Here is an 18,227-nt window from a genome sequence, read left to right as displayed (position 1 = left end):
GTTAAGTTCTCCGATACCAGACAAGTTAAGATTTTAAAACTCTCTCTTCAGTTGCAAATTACTCGCACATTCCTCACTCATGAAATTTAACTGTGAGTCTGCATCAAGGAAAGCTCTTACGAAATGATCTTTTCCATGATGATCTTTAATTTTGAACAGAGCCGTGACCGTGCGTGAGCTGATGAAGTGGATGACTGCGACGACAACAATGTGTTGGTTGCATTTGCGTTGCCTTGCTGTGAGTGCACCTTTATGCAAAAAGGTGTGATGAGGGCGTTGACAGACTCTACAATGCGAACGAGTGCAACTTCGAACTGAATGCCCATTTTTTAAGCAATTAATGCAACTTCCCTCTTTTTTTTATAAATTCGAACCGTTTAGTAACTGGTAAGGCAACGAAAGATGTGTAGGTATAAATTGGATGACCACTATTGTGATAATGCAAGCACTGGGTTTCATTATTACCTTTTGGTACAGCAAGCGAGGATTTATTGTTGGTTTTGCTACAATTTCATCGATTGGGTTTTCTTTGGTCAACTGCAATGGCTCGATACGAATTGTCTTCATTTATTTCCAATGACTGGCAACGACGAATTAAGTGCTTTGAACAGTCAATCCATGTTGGTAGGGTGGAATAATCTAAGTGTTCGTTCCATTTTGATCTAGTAACTGCGTCAACTTTCGAAATTACTAGGTGAATAATTAAGGCATTTTCTATATCTTTCTCTGACCCTAACGGTAATAACGAATCATAAATTGCTGACACAGTATTGACTGCATTCTTAAGCGGTGAAGCATTTGGTTTAGTCATATTTTCTATGTTACACAGTTGCCCTATGTTATCAAAGAATATCAAGCCCTTCTTGTCATATCGATCCGCTAATCGCTCCAAAACCTTTTCGTAATTTCCTTCGGTTACCTGAAACGCCTTTACTGTCTTAAAGGCATCACCTGACAAACAGCTAAGCAAATGGTTGAATTTTTCGATCGGAGCTGGATGTGGCTCGTTATGTATGAAATTGTTAAAGGAGCTTATAAAATGTGTATAGTCTGCATATTTTCCACTAAAGGTAGGTAATTTCAAATTTGGTAAACGTGTGGCTTGAGGCATGGTAATTAGGGTAGTTCCCAATAATGAACTATCTTTTCGCTTGTATTGCCCCAGCAGTTGCATGACTTTTGATTTTGCACTAATGCATAACTCCTCAATATCGCCTCGTTTGTCGTCACTAGGGTCCTCTTTCTCGATCTCCGTTTGATATGCCATTATCTGTTTTATATAAGAGCTCAAAATTTCTAACCGGCATTCTAAATGTATAACGTTCCAAGAAGTGGCGGTATCTTCTAATAGTTTTATTATTCTTGTGATCTTTCCGCGAGCGGTAGACCGTTGCTGTCTTAGCGTGACCAGCCTTCTGGTATCTGTTGTATCATCATTTTGATTACCAGGCATTTTCACTTTTAAGTATGCTCGCAGTTAATGGAGAAAATATTTTAATAATGATATTACGACTACGAGTTTAAGGAAGTGCTAACTCAGACCCCGTTTTTTTTGTACCAACTGAAGGAGTCACTTCGCTTGAAGCTTTGAATTAAAATTTCATTAACTGCCAGTACGCTTGTAAATACTAAAGTGTTATTTTTTTTTGTTTTCAAAGTGTTCCACTAGAGGCTAATATCTATTTGCGAACGTGCATCCTTGAATTAAGCAATGACAATCTTTATTTAAATTTTTTATAATTATCGAAGTGCAATAGTACCACAGACTTTTCCAATGGGGTGTACAGCTTATTAGAATTCACCTTATGTATAGATCTGTACGTACATGCATATGTGAAGACGATATAGCAACTGCGTTTCTACATGTTCATATGTACCTACATATATACCTCTGTACCAACAAACCAAGTCAAAGCCCGACCAAATTAACTCTCTGTTCGCTAGCGTACGCAGAAAGCAACACAAATAAATATGAATAAATTATATACACTTTACATATGTGCGTAATTTTAGGCAGCACATAGGCATTAATAGGCAAGTGAAGTTAACGACGACCAAATTATGCACAACTAAATAAACCACTGCACTGCAATACTCTCGTCTCTACCGTTTTGGTTACAGAAACTCCTCTTTTACTCATCCTTCGTTTAATGTTAGCTCATCCACCTGAATTCCGTCTCCTCAGTCCTTTATTTATATTTCCTTCAACTGATGTATGTAAGTGTTATTGTTCTTCCTTATTGTCCCACGTATTCAGCGCAACGGCTTTGCGCGAAGACTTTTAAATTCGCCAAAGTCCAAACACGAAGATTACCACAGCCAGTCGCCAACGACAATCAATATTTAATTAAAATTTTACTCGACTTAATTAAGTCCCTGCTCGGGCGCCAAAAGATGATGGGCAGTAAGCCTTTTTACTGCAGGTGCAAATTCCGACAACGAGTTTAATTCAAAATGGTTAATGATGGAATGAATCTTTATTTCTTCTTTATTTCACTTTGATGCCATAGGAAGCCAAAACTTATCTAACAGAGATGGACAATTATTTTTGGCATTGCCAGATCAGAAATATTCTAGTTTTAAAGAGTAAGAACGTATGTGCCCAAAGAAAATGTACAAATTGAAATGTACAAAAACGTTTGCCTCTTAGAAAATAAAGTATTGCATTGGTGGCGGCGACATGAGAATGAAATTGGCAAAACTGGCGCGAAAAGTATTAGGCATGGTGCACATTAGTGCGATGCGATATGCGATACGATATGGATGCGACAACGACATGCTGAGTACGTGGTAATTGGTAGGAAGCGATGAAAACTGTGCACACTTGCACGACAGCGACACCGATGCGATATAATTAGTCTGTTCCTTTGAACTTCGGACTAAAACCTGTGAAACTGTCAAAGTACAACTTTACTCTCTCTTGTGAGAGTAAAAGGAGAACAGATGCAGAAGTGCACGGAAATGCAAAAAGCACTATTTCCTGTAAAAACGTCAGTCGGTTTGTTTACATGTCATTTGGACAACAATGATTTGGCTGAAATATTACCAACTAATTATTAAAATCTATACGTCTTCAAATATTTCGTTGTTTACTTCCATTTTGTTACAGGAACAGTTGCTCAGTTACTCTCTCAAAAGTCTTCCCACTTACAGGTTTTATGTCAATAGGAACGACTTCCTGTAAGTTCTAACTAAATTCTGTAAACCGGACTGTTATTGGAACAGACTAAATATTGAATGCGTATCGCACGTGCGATACGGTTTTCTCAGCGAGGTGAGATTAGTATTGCGCGGCATTTTTTGCAATAAGCATGATCATTTCACAGGCGGAATCATCCTCAATGTTTTTTTAGTCGAATTAATAAAAAAAAACCATGTTTATGGAACTATACCGAAAAAAGTATTGTAGAACAGACATGACTAGTTTGGCATGGAGAAATATAGCATCTGAGGTCAAGGACCCAGGTAAGTACACAATAGAAAATTTTTGTCGTGGTTTATTTGCATTTGTTTTCATATCTTTACAAATAAATTTATAGAATCCAATAATTTTAAACCTATTTATTTTTGATTTTGAATAGCAAAAAAGATTTGGTTTTTGTTTAAATGTTAATGATTAACTATTTTGTTTCAAATATACAAATAAATAGTAGTCAAAGTACTTAGAAACAATTAAGAAATAATTAATAATGAAGTATGTATGTAGGTAATTATTTTTGATTATTCGTTATATTTATATATGCTTTTTCTCTTGAGTGTTTTTTTTATTATATTTAATAAGTTTTTAAATTAAATAGAGAAAGTACAAATTTATATGCTCTATAACCCAATGCTACAAGAAATAATGAAATAAAAATACCTGGAAAGTCATGTTATTTTTTAGGTAGGTTTTGCCGAGTGAAGTAAGAATCGAGATACGAAATTTTTGTCACACATCCACACAATCTTGATTTACTGATTTAAAAAACCCGGGTTTCCGCACTTATAAGCTTGTAACTCAGTTGACTATATACCGAGTTCAGACTTTTCGAATGATATATGTATATAAACTTTTAGAAAACTTAAGAGATCTGTGTGTATTTTCTTTGTTAATTTTTTTCGTCTTTTTTCAAATTTCGCAAAATTTTCACACACTATTTTATAAAGAAACTATACCACTCCGGAATTGATGCAAAATTAACATTTAATATACAGTTATTTTTACTTTAAACAATCGGGGGAAAGTTATTCAACCTTTCATAAGAAAAATAATATTTTTGGCTATACAACTCAAAAATGTTTGCTTAACCTTTTTTTTAATTCAGCTTTCACCGGTTTCTCCTTGTAGTGAAAGCAATATTCATCGCGTATCTGTCATGAAAATTTGAATATCTCATTTCATTTTTAGCCGACTTTGTAAAAATTAACATCAGTTTTACTCTATATTAAACATACTTTTCTCCTAAATTTTTTAAAAGTTTATAGATATAAACACAGAGCTATCATTCGAAAGGTCTAAACTCTGTTGAGAAGCAACTTATTTATCTCGTTAACAAGCTTATAAGGGCACAAACGTTTGTGTAGCTATCACAAAATGGTATCGCGTGTCGCATCGCATGTCGCATCGCGTATCGCACCGCTCTAATGTGCACTGCGCGCATTTCATATCGCATCGCGTATCGTATCGCGTATCGTATCACATATCGCATCGCATGTCGTATCGCGCTAATGTGCACCGTGCCTTATGCACTCCAGCATCTAGCGCTGCGATGTTTACCTTCTATGAATTTATGAATATATTTGTGCCGAACTAAGTAAAGGATACACTATGCAACTATAGAAAATATGGTTTTGGCATTATCTCGTCACACTGCTATTGACGATGCTAATTTATTAGCAGAATTACACTGTTACTAATCGAAGATGCTGTTAGTAATCGTATGATGTGACGATGCGGCGGAGCCGAGTAACTTCGCTACTTTGGCATCGTGGTGATCGTCAAAAGTGTTAGTTATTAACGTACTCGTACGATACTAACATAATCGTGCAGAACTCTGGTATGTTTTTTTTACGGACGTTGGGATAGCGCACTATCCATCAAGTGACCCGTATGAAACTTCGATAAAGCCACCTCCCCGGGACTGCTTTCGCTTTTCATCAGAGAGGGCCATGGCATACAGAATGCCTCACTCCATAACGTCATTTCCGTATTCCCCCATCCACATTTGTGATAAGGGGTTCAGGAGCGTTTTGTCATCTGTGCTTCGTGGAGATATTTCCTGTGGAGTAAAAAACAAGAGTTAAACACAATTTATGTCAATTACTTCAATTATTTCACTGATTAAAGCCTCTCTCTATCCGGCGGCGTTGTTCCCTTGCTCTAAGCTCAGTTATTATTTCTTTACTGACAGATTTCACTCCGCCCCAGACCTTAACGTCATTTATCATGTATGATAGCAAGTTTTCAGGACTCGGACTAGTCAGAACAAAATCTTTTAATTTGTTCCTTTTAGCGGAAAAAGAAGGGCATGGAAAGAATATATGCTCTGCAGTTTCCGGTACATTTCCACATGAACCACACGCCATTGTGTCATCATGGCCATTCCTGCACAATTACAGCGACCCGACGGAGACGCTTCCCACCGTTGTCGTGCTTAGAGAGGGCTCTGCCTTTGGATCGGGAGGTCAAGTAGGTGCGCTGGATCTCGATAGCCATTAGATCAACAGGCATTATACCAGCAATCACACTGGCCGCATCATGCGAAACTATCCGGAAAGCACTACCTATACGTAGGGCACTAAACCGGAAAATCGAGTTTAACTTATTAGCGTACGATTTATGTTTGAGTGCATGTCCCCAAACAGGGGCCGCATACATAACAACCGATTGTGTTACTTTACTCAAGAGTTTCCTTCGATTCTGACTAGGACCTCCTACATTTGCCATTAACCTAGCTAACGAACTATGGACTGTAGCCGCTTTCTTACTGACCGTTTCAATGTGTTTTTTTTTATGACAACCTAGCGTCTATCATCTCACCTAAGTATCTTACTGCTGGGATCGTCTCAAATACATACCCATTTACATTCAAAGTCGTACTCTCTTTCTTCTTCCTGCTTGTTATAAGTACACCATCAGTTTTCTGGATAGCTAGCTGCAAGCCATTTTCCTTAAGCCATTCNATCTGTGCTTCGTGGAGATATTTCCTGTGGAGTAAAAAACAAGAGTTAAACACAATTTATGTCAATTACTTCAATTATTTCACTGATTAAAGCCTCTCTCTATCCGGCGGCGTTGTTCCCTTGCTCTAAGCTCAGTTATTATNTCTAGACTTGTTTGTCTCAGTTTCAGTTTTGCTATTATCGGCATACATTAAAATTTTTGAATGATTTATTATAGAAGAAATATCATTAATGAATATCAAGAATCGGTCCAAGGTGCCTTCCCTGAGGAGCTCCTGAAGAANCTCTTTCTTCTTCCTGCTTGTTATAAGTACACCATCAGTTTTCTGGATAGCTAGCTGCAAGCCATTTTCCTTAAGCCATTCGTCGACCAAGTTAGCAGTACTTGAGGTGGCCGTCTGTACGCCCTTCCTTTTAGAACGGACATTTGTGCGGAAATAAGAACTTCCGTAAATGCTCAAATCTGGAGCAAACAGTATCAATATCCTTCAGCAGCAAATGTTTTTGTGCATAAAGAAATTGAAGATTTTTTTTTGAAAAATAAGTTTTACGACCAAGTAAAAGTCCTCTGTACCACGATTAATTAATAGGAAAAAAAGCAAAAACGTCTAAACGGTAGAAGTTATAGCAGCTATTTCGGAGATCACCACATCTCCTCATCAGACTTTTTTTTCCTGGATTTTAGCAGGGATCGAACCTGCGTAATCGATGTTCAAAGTCAGAAGCGTTAACCACTGAGCTATGTACATCCCGTAAACTATTGTTGCTAATTCAACCTTATTCAACCAACTACTATCAAGTGCAGCTGATTTGCCGCTTTTTAAACTCGGCAACGTGGTTGTTGTTGTCAATTCTATACATCCATTTGCTTATTTGCTTTTTTGTATAGTTTCAGGCAGGCTCTTCCTAACCTATGTATTTGTCAATGTTATTGTGGCTTATCAACATTTTATTTTTAATATTTTTATTGAGCTTTATACCACGATTGCTTATTAGGTAAAATTGAAAAAGCAACAAAGGCCAAGCGGTAGAAGTTATAGCAGCTATTTCGGAGATCACTACATCTACTCATCAGACCTCTTTTTTCTAGACTTCAGCAGTGATCGAACCTGCGTAATCGATGTTCAAAGTCAGAGACGTTAACCACTGAGCTATGTACATCCCGTAAACTCTTGTTGCTAATTCATTTTCCTTATTCAACCAACTACTATCAAGTGCAGCTGATTTGCCGCTATTTAAACTCGACCGCGTTGTTTTTGTCAATACTATACATCCATTTGCTCTTTTGTGTAGTTTCAGGCAGGCTCTTCCTAAGCTATGTATTTGTCAATGTTATTGTGGCTTATTAACATATTACTTTTAATATTTTTATAGAGCCTTGTACCACGTATTTTGACAATATTTAGGAACTGTTACCAAGGATTGGGAACTAATACCATGAGTTGGTCATTATAACTAAATATATTAAAGCTTCTAGTATTCATCTAATTTGTACCAAATCGTTAATTTAGTTGAAGGGTTTGGTAAATACAAATAAATATTTCTTTGAAGCATATTTCTACAAATTCCATTTAACTTAAGGTATGGTTCATAAAAGGATATATTATTAAGCTCTGCTAATGCAAGTCAGCTTTTTTACACAAACGGTTTAGTCATAGTTACCAAATCCTAGATGAGGCAACCACAATGTGGCTTGAGAGCGGAACATCTTCATGCTTGTGAGCCACCCCTAAAGAATGCTGAGCGCTCTCTGAGCACATGTGTATTTCACATATTAAGAGCGCCAGCTGAGAAATGCACACAGTCCCACTTATTGAATCGTTTGAATGTGGTAGTATGCCGACTATTATGTCGATCACTGCGCTAGGTAGAGAAAGAAAAGTGTGCGCTATGACATGTCTAGACTTGTTTGTCTCAGTTTCAGTTTTGCTATTATCGGCATACATTAAAATTTTTGAATGATTTATTATAGAAGAAATATCATTAATGAATATCAAGAATCGGTCCAAGGTGCCTTCCCTGAGGAGCTCCTGAAGAAACTTTAATGATANCTGGAGCAAACAGTATCAATATCCTTCAGCAGCAAATGTTTTTGTGCATAAAGAAATTGAAGATTTTTTTTTGAAAAATAAGTTTTACGACCAAGTAAAAGTCCTCTGTACCACGATTAATTAATAGGAAAAAAAGCAAAAACGTCTAAACGGTAGAAGTTATAGCAGCTATTTCGGAGATCACCACATCTCNTACATCCCGTAAACTCTTGTTGCTAATTCATTTTCCTTATTCAACCAACTACTATCAAGTGCAGCTGATTTGCCGCTATTTAAACTCGACAGCGTGGTTGTTGTTGTCAATTCTATACATCCATTTGCTTATTTGCTTTTTTGTATAGTTTCAGGCAGGCTCTTCCTAACCTATGTATTTGTCAATGTTATTGTGGCTTATCAACATTTTATTTTTAATATTTTTATTGAGCTTTATACCACGATTGCTTATTAGGTAAAATTGAAAAAGCAACAAAGGCCAAGCGGTAGAAGTTATAGCAGCTATTTCGGAGATCACTACATCTACTCATCAGACCTCTTTTTTCTGGACTTCAGCAGTGATCGAACCTGCGTAATCGATGTTCAAAGTCAGAAACGTTAACCACTGAGCTATGTACATCCCGTAAACTCTTGTTGCTAATTCATTTTCCTTATTCAACCAACTACTATCAAGTGCAGCTGATTTGCCGCTATTTAAACTCGACCGCGTTGTTTTTGTCAATACTATACATCCATTTGCTCTTTTGTGTAGTTTCAGGCAGGCTCTTCCTAAGCTATGTATTTGTCAATGTTATTGTGGCTTATTAACATATTACTTTTAATATTTTTATAGAGCCTTGTACCACGTATTTTGACAATATTTAGGAACTGTTACCAAGGATTGGGAACTAATACCATGAGTTGGTCATTATAACTAAATATATTAAAGCTTCTAGTATTCATCTAATTTGTACCAAATCGTTAATTTAGTTGAAGGGTTTGGTAAATACAAATAAATATTTCTTTGAAGCATATTTCTACAAATTCCATTTAACTTAAGGTATGGTTCATAAAAGGATATATTATTAAGCTCTGCTAATGCAAGTCAGCTTTTTTACACAAACGGTTTAGTCATAGTTACCAAATCCTAGATGAGGCAACCACAATGTGGCTTGAGAGCGGAACATCTTCATGCTTGTGAGCCACCCCTAAAGAATGCTGAGCGCTCTCTGAGCACATGTGTATTTCACATATTAAGAGCGCCAGCTGAGAAATGCACACAGTCCCACTTATTGAATCGTTTGAATGTGGTAGTATGCCGACTATTATGTCGATCACTGCGCTAGGTAGAGAAAGAAAAGTGTGCGCTATGACATGTCTAGACTTGTTTGTCTCAGTTTCAGTTTTGCTATTATCGGCATACATTAAAATTTTTGAATGATTTATTATAGAAGAAATATCATTAATGAATATCAAGAATCGGTCCAAGGTGCCTTCCCTGAGGAGCTCCTGAAGAAACTTTAATGATATTGGAAGAACAATTATTAACAATAACTCTTTGTGGTCTATCAGAGAGGTAAGATGAGATCCATTGAAGTAGACTGGGCTGAAAGCCGCTTAGGTCGAGTTTACGGATGAGTAACGAGTGACGTATTTGTCAAAAGCTTTACTGAAATCGGTGTATATTACGTCGATATGAGCATTTTCTCTAAAGCCGTTAGTGATAGTAGATTTTCCTTTAGAAAACCCGTGTTTAGATTGTGAAATTGAAGAAGATATAGAATATNTGTTTTTGTCAATACTATACATCCATTTGCTCTTTTGTGTAGTTTCAGGCAGGCTCTTCCTAAGCTATGTATTTGTCAATGTTATTGTGGCTTATTAACATATTACTTTTAATATTTTTATAGAGCCTTGTACCACGTATTTTGACAATATTTAGGAACTGTTACCAAGGATTGGGAACTAATACCATGAGTTGGTCATTATAACTAAATATATTAAAGCTTCTAGTATTCATCTAATTTGTACCAAATCGTTAATTTAGTTGAAGGGTTTGGTAAATACAAATAAATATGTCTTTGAAGCATATTTCTACAAATTCCATTTAACTTAAGGTATGGTTCATAAAAGGATATATTATTAAGCTCTGCTAATGCAAGTCAGCTTTTTTACACAAACGGTTTAGTCATAGTTACCAAATCCTAGATGAGGCAACCACAATGTGGCTTGAGAGCGGAACATCTTCATGCTTGTGAGCCACCCCTAAAGAATGCTGAGCGCTCTCTGAGCACATGTGTATTTCACATATTAAGAGCGCCAGCTGAGAAATGCACACAGTCCCACTTATTGAATCGTTTGAATGTGGTAGTATGCCGACTATTATGTCGATCACTGCGCTAGGTAGAGAAAGAAAAGTGTGCGCTATGACATGTCTAGACTTGTTTGTCTCAGTTTCAGTTTTGCTATTATCGGCATACATTAAAATTTTTGAATGATTTATTATAGAAGAAATATCATTAATGAATATCAAGAATCGGTCCAAGGTGCCTTCCCTGAGGAGCTCCTGAAGAAACTTTAATGATATTGGAAGAACAATTATTAACAATAACTCTTTGTGGTCTATCAGAGAGGTAAGATGAGATCCATTGAAGTAGACTGGGCTGAAAGCCGCTTAGGTCGAGTTTACGGATGAGTAACGAGTGACGTATTTGTCAAAAGCTTTACTGAAATCGGTGTATATTACGTCGATATGAGCATTTTCTCTAAAGCCGTTAGTGATAGTAGATTTTCCTTTAGAAAACCCGTGTTTAGATTGTGAAATTGAAGAAGATATAGAATATGTTAGCTGATAAAAAAAAATTGCTTCGAATAATTTGGGGATAGCGGAGAGCTTCGCTATGCCTCGATAGTTTTCTATAGAGAACCTGCTGCCGTTTTTGTGAAGTGGTATTATGAAAGACTCCTTCCAGGCTGACGGAAAAACGCCAGGTTTAGTGAGAAATTGAAGAGAGTTAAAAAAGGCTCGCAGATGTTCTCAGCGCAGTTTTTAAGAAAACAGGTCGGAATATGATCAGGTCCAGCTAAATGACGCTTTTAATGTTTTTAAATAGTGTAGAACTTCATCAGAAGATATTACTTGAATATAAGTAGATTGATTGGAAAAACTCGTACGGATAGTCTCCACTTTTAGGGAAATCTTCAGAATAATTGGACCTAGAAAGCTGGGCAAACATGTTGGCAATGAGTTGGCTGTCGCTAGACACAGTGNGCTCGTACGGATAGTCTCCACTTTTAGGGAAATCTTCAGAATAATTGGACCTAAAAAGCTGGGCAAACATGTTGGCAATGAGTTGGCTGTCGCTAGACACAGTGTCGCGATAATGCATAGCGGACGAAAAACCATGTACTTTACGCTATGAATTTACGAAACCATAAAATGATTTAGGATTGTTAATTAAATTCTTCTTAATTTTACATAAATATGAATTATAACATTTCTTATCATTTTATTTAATGCAAAGTAGCTATGCCGCTAAACTGAGTACTTTACGTAATCACTGTTCTCTTATACAGTTTAAAAGAATGTGGCTTTTTATTTTTCAATTTTTTAAGCTCTTTAGTGAATCATTATTGTATCGGTTCTTCAGGAACAATATTACGTTTTGGCACATACTTTCGAAACAAATTGAAAACAGTATTATTAAAGTCATGATACAAATATAGTAAGGTAGAACCGCTGAGAGTCACTTTTAAAATTCTTGACGTTTCCAAACAATTTAATTTTTAAATTTACTCACAAACTCACACACACATTTTCATTTTCAATCTTTGCTTGAGATTTCGAGCAATTTCAATTTTTTGTATTCACTTTTATATGATTTCAAAATGTTGGCAACCTTCAAAAAAAAAATCATGGCCGACAAATTGAGAGAACGGTTCTACCTTGCTATGTTTTTATCATGATTAAAGTGCTCAACGCTACGCTCCACGTCATCTCTATATATTGGCCAAGATAACTTTGAAAGTTCTTTGTTAATTTTCCTGAAATTTGCTTTCGCAAAAACATATCTAGTACTTGAACTTGACTTATTATTATGTATTTCATTTATGATTTCGTAGNCAAGTTTTTAATTCATTTTTCAATTCAAAAATTTTAACCTTTTGTTTATTTTTTAATTTGTTATCTTTAGGTGGACTTCCACCATTCATTGGATTTTTACCAAAATGATTAGTTATTCAATTAATAGTTGTCAATAATCAATATATTTTAATAACAATTATAACTATAATAACTTTAATTACATTGATTTTTACTTACGTTTATGTTTCGTTGCATTTATATTAAATTATTCTGAAAATAATTGAATTAATAATATACAAATAAATAATTTTTCATTTAAATGTATATTGTTTTTTTCTTTTATTTCAACATTTAGATTAATTTTAATTTCTTTAATTTATTTTATTTTTTAAGACAGTTAAATTTGTCTAAATATTTATAACAGTTTTTAAGTTAAAAAAACTAATAACCTTCAAAGTTATAAATATTAGTTAAATCTTTTAAGCCTTGGTAATTATTTTACTCTTTAAGAATTGCAGTCTAATATCATTATTGACTATAAAGCCTAATTGATTAAAAAGAATTAATTCTTATAAATAGATTTACAGTCTATCGCCTAAATTCAGCCATTTAATCGCGACAATGACTATTTTCAACAAATATTGGAACTTTATATTTTCTATTTGGAGCTTGAGCCGGAATATTAGGAACCTATCTTAGAATCCTAATTCGAGCTGAATTAGGGCACCCAGGAGCTTTAATTGGTGATGATCAAATTTATAATGTAATTGTTACAGCTTATGCTGTTGTTATAAGTTTTTTTTATAGTAATACCTATTATAATTGGTGGATTTGGAAATTGATTAGTGAGTTTAATATTAAGGGCACCAGATATAGCATTTCCACGAATAAATAATATAAATTTGTGATTATTACCCACTTCCCTTACATTATTACTAGTTAGTAGTATAGTAGAAAATGGAGCTGGAACAGGTTGAACAGTTTACCCTCCTCTCTCATCTGTTATTGCTCATGGAGGAGCCTCTGGTGATTTAGCTATTTTTTCTTTACATTTAGCAGGAATTTCTTCTATTTTAGGAGCAGTTAATTTTATCACAACAGTTATTGGTATACGATCAACTGGAATTACATTTGATCGAATACCCTTATTTGTATGAGCAGTTGTACTAACTGCATTATTATTATTACTATCTTTACCAGTATTAGCAGGAGCTATTACAATACTTGTAACGGATCGAAATTTAAATACATCATTCTTTGATCCAGCTGGTGGAGGAGACCCAATTTTATACCAACACTTATTTTGATTCTTTGGTCATCCAGAAGTTTATATTTTAATTTTACCTGGATTTGATGTGATTTCTCATATTATTAGTCAAGAATCAGGAAAAAAACAAACCTTCGGTTCATTAGGAATAATTTATGCAATAATAGCAATTGAACTTCTTGATTTTATTGTATGAGCACATCATCTATTTACAGTAGGAATAGATGTTGATACACGAGCNTTATTATTGCTGTACCAACAGGAATTAAAATTTTTAGCTGACTAGCTACACTACATGGAACTCAATTAAACTATTCACCAGCTATACTATGAACTTTAGGATTTGTTTTTCTATTCGCTGTGGGGGGTGTAACAGGAGTTGTTTTAGCTAATTCATTAGTTGATATTATTCTCCATGACACTTATTATGTAGTTGCACATTTTCATTATGTATTATCAATAGGAGCTGTATCTGCTATTATAGCAGGATTTGTTCATTGATATCCTTTATTTACAGGATTAATTTTAAATTTAAAAAGTCAATTTTTAATTATATTTATTGATGTAAATTTAACCTTTTTCCCTCAACATTTTTTAGGACTAGCAGGTATACCACGACGATATTCAGATTATCCAGATGCTTACACTGCATGAAATGTAATTTCAACTATTGGGTCTTCTATTTCTTTACTAGGAATTTTATTTTTCTTATTTATTATTTGAGAAAGCTTAATTTCACAACGACAAGTAATTTATCCAATACAATTAAATTCTTCAATTGAATGATTACAAAATACACCTCCAACAGAACATAGATACTCTGAGTTGCCTATTTTAACAAATTTCTAATATGGCGGATTAGTGCAATGGATTTAAGCTTCATATATAAAGTGTTTTACTTTTATTAGAATATTTATAAATAAATGACAACATGAGCTGCTCTTGGCCTTCAAAATAGTGCCTCTCCCCTTATAGAACAACTTACATTCTTCCATGATCATACACTTATAATTTTAGTAATAATTACTACTTTAGTTGGTTATTTAATATTTATGTTATTTTTTAATAATTATACAAATCGAAATTTATTACATGGTCAAACTATTGAAATAATTTGAACAATTTTACCAGCTATTGTACTCTTATTCATTGCATTTCCTTCTTTACGATTATTATATTTATTAGATGAAATTAATGAACCTTCAGTAACTTTAAANGAACTTACATTCCTTCATGATCATACACTTATAATTTTAGTAATAATTACTACCTTAGTTGGTTATTTAATATTTATTTTATTTTTTAATAACTATACAAACCGAAATCTATTACATGGCCAAACTACTGAAATAATTTGAACAATTATACCAGCTATTGTTCTTTTATTTATTGCATTTCCTTCTTTACGATTATTATATTTATTAGATGAAATTAATGAACCTTCAGTAACTTTAAAAACTATTGGGCATCAATGATATTGAAGTTATGAATATTCAGATTTCATAAATGTAGAATTTGATTCTTATATAATTCCAACAAATGAATTAACTACAGACGGATTTCGATTATTAGATGTAGATAATCGAGTAATTTTACCTNCATTGGACATCAATGATATTGAAGTTACGAATATTCAGATTTTATAAATGTAGAATTTGATTCTTATATAATCCCAACAAATGAATTAACTACAGATGGATTTCGATTATTAGATGTAGATAACCGAGTAATTTTGCCTATGAATTCTCAGATTCAAATCTTAGTAACTGCAGCAGATGTAATTCACTCTAGAACAGTTCCCTCTTTAGGTGAAAAAGTTGATGGAACTCCTGGCCGTTTAAACCAAACTTATTTTTTAATAAATCGACCAGGTTTATTTTATGGACAATGTTTTGAAATCTGTGGTGTTAATCACAGTTTTATACCAATTGTAATTGAAAGTATTCCTATTAATTACTTTATTAAATGAATTACAAATAGAGTAAATTCATCATTAGATGACTGAAAGCAAGTATTGGTCTCTTAAACCACTTCATAGTAAATTAGCACTAACTTCTAATGAAAAAATTAGTTAAAAATATAACATTAGTATGTCAAACTAAAATTATTAAAATATTTAATATTTTGGAATTTTACAAATAGCCCCAATTGGTTGATTAAGCTTATTTATTATTTTTTCTATTACCTTTATTTTATTTAGAATAATAAATTATTATTCAATAATTCATAAATCCCCTAAATCTCAAATTTCACAAAAATCAACTAAATCATTAAATTAAAAATGAAACCTAGTTTATTTTCAGTATTTGACCCTTCATCAAGAATTTTCAATTTATCATTAAGTTGAATAAGAAAATTTTTGGGATTATTAATAATCCCATCAATATATTAAGGGTATTCATCAAACCTTATAAATGCATTGTAAACCGTATAAACTTATAATTGTGTATACCTTATAAATGAACTGTCAAAATTTGTATGGAAACTCGTTTACACATTTCTGATAAATTTATCCAGCGATTTCACTGAATAAACTTGATAAACTGAAGACAATGCAACTCTGTCGCAACTCTAGCTATGTTTTCTTAGGCAATAATCGGGATCCGCATACAAATTTTTCACGCAAATTCAACAACGATATGATCCTGATAGAGATCTGGTTCAATTATTATCCCGTCTGTTTGGTTTGTTTCACTGATAATTCGCAAAGTTTGGTAGCCGTGACAAATGAATTCATACACAAACAGACATTCTGCCATTGTTTCTTATAACTTGCTTCAAATAAATAGCCTTTATGTTATATGTACATTTATTTAAATAGATATCTCGTAAATATAATTTTTTCCAATTTAGTGAGGTAGTTTCTATAATTTCTTTATCCCCGTGCTAGTAGTATAAAGTTAGGGACACTGCGCTTTATAACCAAAGAAAACACGACTATTGTCGCATGTGTAAACGAAAAGAGAGTGTGGGTCGTTCATGTAACAGAGTGCATAAACTTATAAGATTATCTGCTTGATAAAGTTATCGGTTTAGATGAATACCACTATTGACTTATACCTTCACGTTATCATGTATTCTGAAGTTCAATTTTATTAATACTACATAAAGAATTTAAAACATTACTAGGGCCAATGAGGTCATTCAGGATCAACTTTTATTTTTGTGTCATTATTTTCATTAATTTTATTTAATAATTTTATAGGGTTATTTCCTTATATTTTTACTAGAACAAGTCATTTAACATTAACTTTTACTTTAGCATTACCTCTATGATTATGTTTTATAATTTATGGATGAATTACTAATACTCAACATATATTTGCTCATTTAGTTCCACAAGGAACTCCTGGAATTTTAATACCTTTTATAGTTTGTATTGAAACAATTAGTAATGTAATTCGTCCAGGAACTTTAGCAGTTCGATTAGCAGCTAATATAATTGCATTTCATTTATTACTAACATTACTAGGAAATACAGGTAGTTCACTTTCATATATAATTGTGTCTTCACTTTTAATTGGTCGAATTGCTTTATTAATTCTTGAATCAGCAGTAGCAATTATTCAATCTTATGTAATTGCTGTATTAGCAACATTATATTCTAGAGAAGTTAATTAATGTCAACACCATGACCTTTAACAGGGGCTATTGGTGCCATAACTTCAGTTTCAGGTTTAGTAAAATGATTCCATCAATATGATATTTCATTATTTGTGTTAGGAAATATTATTACTATATTAACTGTTTATCAATGATGACGAGATGTATCACGTGAAGGTACATTTCAAGGATTACACACTATATCTGTTAGTTTAGGTCTTCGATGAGGAATAATTTTATTTATCTTATTTGAAGTATTATTTTTTATATCTTTTTTTTGAGCTTTTTTTCATAGAAGATTATCTCCTGCTATTGAATTAGGAACATCCATTACATGAGCACATAATAGTTTAATGGAAGGAAATGATTCATAAGCTACACAAAGATTATTTTTTATAGTACTATTAGGTATCTACTTTACTATTTTACAAGCATATGAATATATTAAAGCCCCTTTTACAATTGCAGATTCAGTTTATGGATCTACTTCCATGGAATTCATGTATTAATTGGAACTACCTTTTTATTAGTATGTTTAGTTCGACATTTAAATAATCATTTCTCAAAAATTCATCATTTTGGATTTGAAGCAGCTGCATGATATTGACATTTTGTTGATATTGTTTGATTATTTGTTTATATTTCAATTTATTGATTAGTTAGTTATTTATATAGTATATAAGTATATTTGACTTCCAATCATAAGGTCTGCTAATCGAGTAGTATAAATAATTTTTCCAATTACTATTATAACTTCAATTTTAATTATTATTTCTAGAGTAGTAATAATATTAGCATCAATTCTATCAAAAAAAAAAAACATTAACGGATCGAGAAAAATGTTCACCTTTTGAATGTGGATTTGATTCAAAATCTTCATCACGTCTTCCTTTTACTTTACGATTTTTTTAAATCACAATAATTTTTTTTTTATTTTTGATGTAGATTTAATTTTACCAATAATTTTAATTATCAAAATTTCAAATATCTTTATATGAACAACTACTTCAATTTTTTTTTATTTTTTTTTTGTTCGTAGGAGAGGGAAATTTTATGCACTGGCCGGGGGCGCTAGTCTCTATACTAC

The sequence above is a fragment of the Rhagoletis zephyria genome, unplaced genomic scaffold (assembly GCF_001687245.7).
Source record: "Rhagoletis zephyria isolate East Lansing unplaced genomic scaffold, Rhagoletis_zephyria_1.1 Rzeph_scaffold_00574, whole genome shotgun sequence".
In the NCBI taxonomy this organism is placed as follows: domain Eukaryota; kingdom Metazoa; phylum Arthropoda; class Insecta; order Diptera; family Tephritidae; genus Rhagoletis; species Rhagoletis zephyria.
This window is presented reverse-complemented; position numbering follows the sequence as displayed.